The sequence below is a fragment of the Grammomys surdaster genome, unplaced genomic scaffold (genome assembly GCF_004785775.1).
Source record: "Grammomys surdaster isolate TR1022 unplaced genomic scaffold, NIH_TR_1.0 125956, whole genome shotgun sequence".
Classification (NCBI taxonomy): domain Eukaryota; kingdom Metazoa; phylum Chordata; class Mammalia; order Rodentia; family Muridae; genus Grammomys; species Grammomys surdaster.
The window spans coordinates 1855960-1862142 of record NW_021620775.1 but is presented as its reverse complement, the minus strand read 5'-3'; positions in this window follow the sequence as shown (position 1 = coordinate 1862142).

The following is a 6183-nucleotide window of genomic DNA, read 5'->3' as shown; positions in this document are numbered from 1 at the left end:
AGGGTGGATGATGGGGATGGAGGGAGGGTGGATGATGGGGATGGAGGGAGGGTGGATGGTAGGGATGGAGGGAGGGTGGATGATGGGGGAGGGGAGATGAAAGAGGCAAAGAGGACTGAGTGATCAGAATCTGTTCTACACATGTTAAAACTGTCAAAAAGTACAAACCAAGTTAATAAAAGAATGAGGGAAAAGAGCTTCCTGAAAAATGGCGCTGGGTTTGAATCTAGGGACTGTTCAGCAGAGAAACAGCAAGGGAATGACTAGTGGTCACGTGCCATGGAACGCCTGCAATCTGCAGTCCTCTTGCCTACTACAAAGCAATCTTCCCCTTTGTCTCCCCTAAACGGTGACTCCACTTCTCTATCCCCTGATCACTAAGCACCCAGGAAAACAGGAACTGCCGTCCCAGTTCAGAGAGATGACAGCAGTGTCTCTTCAAATGTAGAATGGATGCCGCCAACTTCCCAGCCTTGCAGTTCTGCTTCTGGATGCACACCCTACAAAAATGCAGAGCATTTCCTTCAAGTCAGGTGTGAGGACTATGCTGGATGTGGTGGATTCAATGAAAACGGCCCCGTAGGGTCATGTCTTATACTTGGTCCCCAGTTGGTGGAACTGTTTGGAAAGGATTAGGGGTGTGGCCTTTCTGGAAGAGGCATGCCATGGGGATGGGGTGGGGGTGGGGTAGGAGGTTTCAAAAGCCTCCTGTCATTCCCAGTGTGCTCTCTGTCTTGGTTTTGCAGATAAAGATGTGAGCTTTCATTTGTTCCTGTGGCCGTGCCTTTGTTCCACCATCGTGGACACTCACCCTCTGAAACTATAAGCCTAGTTAAATGCTTTCCTTTATAAGTCCCCTTGGCCTTGTTGTTTTGTTACAGCAATAGAAAAACAACTAAGACACTGGCCAATAGGCAACCAGTGCTGTGTGGGGCTATTTATACTAAAGATACTTAAAAACAAACAAAAATCCAGCTCCTCAGCCATACTGGTCATACTTTAAAGTGCTGAAAAGTCACAATAACTCTAGTAACTGTGGTCAGTACCGGTCATAGAACATTTCCATTACAGCAGGGAGATCAAGCAGACAATGCTATATTTCAATACCTGTGGCATTGAAAACCTGAGCCTGAACATGTACAAAGCCTGTGGGTGGAGAACACTTTGGAAGTTGAACGACCCTTTCACAGGGGTCATATGACAGATATCCTGCATATCAGATATTAACATTACAACTCATAACAGTAACAAAGTTGGGAGGGGGTTATCACACATGAGGTATTAAAGAGTCACAACATTAGGAAGGCTGAGAACCACTGCTCCAAATCAATGAAAACTAGTGGTCTAGTCATCACTGTTGCCCAGTCTGACTTGGCCATGGTTCCTGCCACTGGAACAGAGCCAGCAGGGCATAGGCCTCCACGAGTGTTGATGGTGGCTGTGATCGTAAGGCTTGCTTGTATAATAGTGTACATAGTCTCATGTTCCTCTTTTGGGGAATACTCTCCCTGTTAACAATGACTCCATAATAATTAGAAACAGGGACTAGAGAGATGGTTCACCAGTTAAGAGCCCTAGCTGCTATTCCAGAGGTCATGAGTTCAATTCTCAGCAACCACATGGTGGCTCACAACCATCTGTAATGGGATCTGATGCCCTCTTCTAGTGTGTCTGAAGACAGCTACAATGTACTCACATATATAAAACAAATAAATCTTTAAAAAAATTAATTAGAAACAACATGAGTCCAAGAGTCTAGGGTATGACTATATCTCACAAAATGTTAAATGCTGGGACCTTCAGGATGGCTCTTAAGGCTGTAGGATACATGAGTTCAAAAATATATAATTTCTCAACTATGTAAAATATAAGGACGTATATGATGATGAATGGTTATAACAAGCTTCTCAATCTAAAGGAATAGAGGCAGCTGCACCATGAGCCAGTTTGTCAGTAAGATACTAAGGAAGAAGATAAAGAGATGTAGGGAGTAGTGATCACAGGGCAAGATTCTACCCAGCTGAGTTTTTGTTACAATTCATAACAGTAACAAAGTTGGGGGGGGTTACCACACATGAGGTATTAAAGAGGTATTACAAAGGCAGGTAGATTTCTGAGTTCAAGATCAGCCTAGAACAGAGGGAGTTTCGGTCTAGGTCCGGGGTGGTAGGAATGGTCATTTCAGAGCAGGATCCCACCCAGCTAGCGTATTGTCTGTGTTTAACAAAGGTAGGCAGATATCTGAATTTTTTTGCAATGTTAAAAAAAAAAATGTACTTGCTGTCTCTAAGAATCAAGGGGCTGAGGCCACAGGATGCTGATCATGGGATAATCAAAAGGGAACCTGGGCTGGATGACTGAATTAATATGTAAATAAAAAGCTGGGCTTTTGATCTGCAAGGGATGAGCTATCTAGCGAGTTTTTAGAATAGGAAGAGAAAGCTGTCCCAAGCAGAACACAGAGAGAGCTTTCTGGAATGCTGTCTTGAGCAGAACATAGGCCATCATCTTGTAACCCATGATTTGACTTTGAGTCATTGATTTCACTGCTCCCAGATACCCCTTCTCTCAGAAACCCTCTCCAAGCTGAGGCTGGTCCTTGGCCACATGTACTATGAATGGCTCCCCCAGTGTTGGATTACAGAATCCAGACTCCTAAGGGCATATACTGTAGATTATCTTTCTCTACAATATAGAGGATGGGAAAGGTCAGAAGAGAAAAGCTGCTACCTTGGTAAGTAGCAGCTAAAATGAAGCACAAAGGGGGGATCTGGGATGTGGGTCAGTCTTGGCACCATGAACAGGGTGATCTTTGTCTGTACACTGTGGCTCGTGTACTTTCTGTAGACATAGTACACTTCAGTAACACATTAAAAATCCAGCTGGCTAGGTGGTGGTCAAGCACACCTTTAATCCTAGCACTCAGGGCAGAGGCAAGCAGATCTCTTGAGTTTGAGGCCAGCCTGGTCTGAAGAGCAAGTTCCAGGACAGCCAGGTCTACATTGAGAAACCCTGTCTCAAAAAAAAGTAAAAATGAAGTCTAGGGACTGGAGAGATAGATAGTACTGTTCTTCTACTGGACAAGGTTCAATTCCCAACTTCTACATGGTACTTCACCCATTTGTAACTCCAGTTCTAGGGGATAAAATGCCCTCTTCTGGCCTTTAGTGGCACAAGACATGTAGGTGGTATACAGGCATGTTTGCAGGCAAAATACTCACACATATAAAATAAAAGTAAATCTCAAAATAATAAAAATACTCAGTCTGTAATGGATCACCCTTTACATGGATATTGTCATTTGCATATTGCATGTGCAAAATTGTTCACCCTTAACTCGTCTTCTGTTCTTAACTGGATACAACATTCTGAACGCAACACATGGCAAGTGGATACTGATTGAACTTTTTGAATGATTTTCCTCAGTTCCAAACCAAACAAGAGACAAACCCACTAAAGCAACATGTCCTTTCGTAGATTTCTGGCTTGCCGACAATGTTTCTAATACACACACACACATACACCACGACTACTGGCTTCTTGAGAAGAACCCTAACTTCCTCCAAATTTCCTGAAAGTAAACAGATGACAGATGCATGGCGGGTTACCATTCATAAAATGTTGGAAAGTAATAATGATGACTGATTCATAAAGCTAGACCATAAACCTCCACATGGATGGACATCGACGGACATCCGAGCAAAGGTCAAAAGGGGAATCCCTGTATCAAGGTGCCCTAGTTCCAGATCCTCAGACTCCAAGCAAGGACTTAGGCTCAGTTTCTTTTTTTGTTTGTTTGTTTTTTGCTTATTCGAGACAGGATTTCTCTGTATAGCCCTGGCTGTCCAGGAACTAACTCTGTAGACCAGGCTGGCCTCAAACTCAGAAATCTGCCTGCCTCTGTAGGTTCAGTTTCTTTACTGTAGAGCTAAGTATGGAAGCAGAGGAGAGTGGAGATGAGGAAGGAGACAAGCCTGGCAGGGCCAACAATAAGGAGCCTCCAGCTTGCAGCGACTGGGCTCACTTCCATTAGCGTCTTGTAAAGAACATACAGATTCAACTCTTGGTGACAGGGAACTGAGGCACTCACCCTCAACCTTGCAAATTTCATTTACATGCCCTGTTGTAGAAATTACTGAATTCCTACCTGGAGTTTCTACCCTGCTTTTGACCATTTAGTTCCCAGAAAAAAGACACAACACAACCTTTATATTTACAATAAGCCTCAAATAGCAAAAGAGCTGGGTAGATACCTACCCTCTGTTATTAGAATCTACTTTCTTATTGATAACCCTGAGTTATTACTGTTTCATCTGGGCTGTTCTTAACTCCAATTGGCCAGCCCTCAGGGCCTCATTTTTATGGCTCACCTATGTAACAGTTATCTATTTTTTTTTATACCTAGAATCTGTTCAGGGCTTCAAGGTCCCAAGTGATCTGGCTACAGTTAGCTTCCAGACTAGTGCTCACTACTGTTTACAGAGCCTTCCAACTTTGGTTTCTTTACAGATTCCTTCCCTGCTACCGGTGGCTGGTTGATAAATATTTGCTAAATGTAGTTCCTTGCTGGGCGTGGCGACTCCATCTATAAACCCAGCTCTTGGGAGACAGAGGTGAGGACTGTGTGTGAGGTCCTGGACCCTTGGCTGAGGCAGGGAGGGAATGAAGAAAGGACAGATACATGGACACACAGAAAAACTGGGAGTGGGGTGGATGGAGCTCCCTGACGGAGAAACCACAACACATCATTTGTTGTATGGAGTTGAACACAGAGGCAGGGGAAAAATACACAGCTGAGTGAGGGGGCGGGTTTATGACATACAGCTGGATCAAGAAAACAGGTTCAGCTAGTCGGTAGGAGCGATCTCAGACTGTAAACTGTCCAAAGGAAGAAAACTACTGTGGACGTTTTCTGCATCACCATCAACGACTACACAGGACAAACCTTTGCCATTGTCCCAGGTGCTGGGGGAAGACTCTGAGATTCCTTGACTTGGCTGTGCCCATATAACAGAACAGCACACACTCACTCAGGATTTCAGTCATCCCGGGCTTCCTCCATCCCTAGAGATGACTTTGAGTGGTGGTTAGAATGACAACGGGCCGGATAGGGCTCATGTATTTGCACACTTGGCTCCCCCTCGCCCCCACTGGTAGAATTTGGGAGGAATTAGATAGGTGTAGCCTTGTTAGAGGAGCTGTGTCATTGGGGGTGGGCTTCGAGGTTTCTAAAGCCCATTCCATTCCCAGCTAGTGCTCTCTGCCTCGTGGCTGTCTCAACGTGAACCCTCACCTTACTGTTCCAGGGCCATGCCTACCTGTCTGCTGCCACGCTCCCAAACATGATCATAAACTCATCCTTTCAAACTGTAAGCCTAATAATTTCTTCCTTCTATAAGTTGGTTATGGTGCCTCTTCATAGTAACTAGGAAAACTTGTCTCAATAAAGTGCAATTTTTTTCCACCATAAAATAACATTTTTCCTGGGTTTTCATGGGATTTTCTTTTTTGAGACAGAGTCTTGCTATTATATCCCTGGCTGCTAGCTCAGGCAGGCCTCAAACTTAACAGCACTCCTTCTGCCTCAGCCTCCCAGATGCTTTTTATAGGTTGGTGCCACTGTGCTGAAGTAAGCCATATGCTGCATAGAGACACGAGAGGCACTCTGGGTTGACTCTGTCATCTTATGAACATCAGGTGAGTTAAGCTATCAATACAGAGTGTCTTACAGGCTCACCTATGGCTGATGTAAATATTCTTGGGGTTAATATGACCAGTTAGAGGCTAGCCTTCTTAACTGTGAATTAATGGCTGAGATAGAGGCTCTAATGAATTCTAGTTTACAAGACTGTTTTCAGAAATGCTATTTTTCTGTAGAACTTTACCCCCAAACACCTATGACATTACCAAATATTTATGTCTGAAATAAAGCCTAGCAGCTGATCTCTTTTTTCATCCCTGGTTGCTCCTCTGTTCAAATGAGCGAACGCTTCCCCCATAGGGCGATGTCAGTGTGGAAGTCGATGCTTTCCGGAGCTTACCATTCTGTAATTAGTGTGTGTGGTTGAATGTGGTAGTCAGAGGCCCTCCGACCTCAGTACAGATTCCAGAGATCAAACTAAAGTTACCAGGTTTGTGTGACAATACCTTTCACTAATGAATGGTCCAGGAACTTTTACTAAA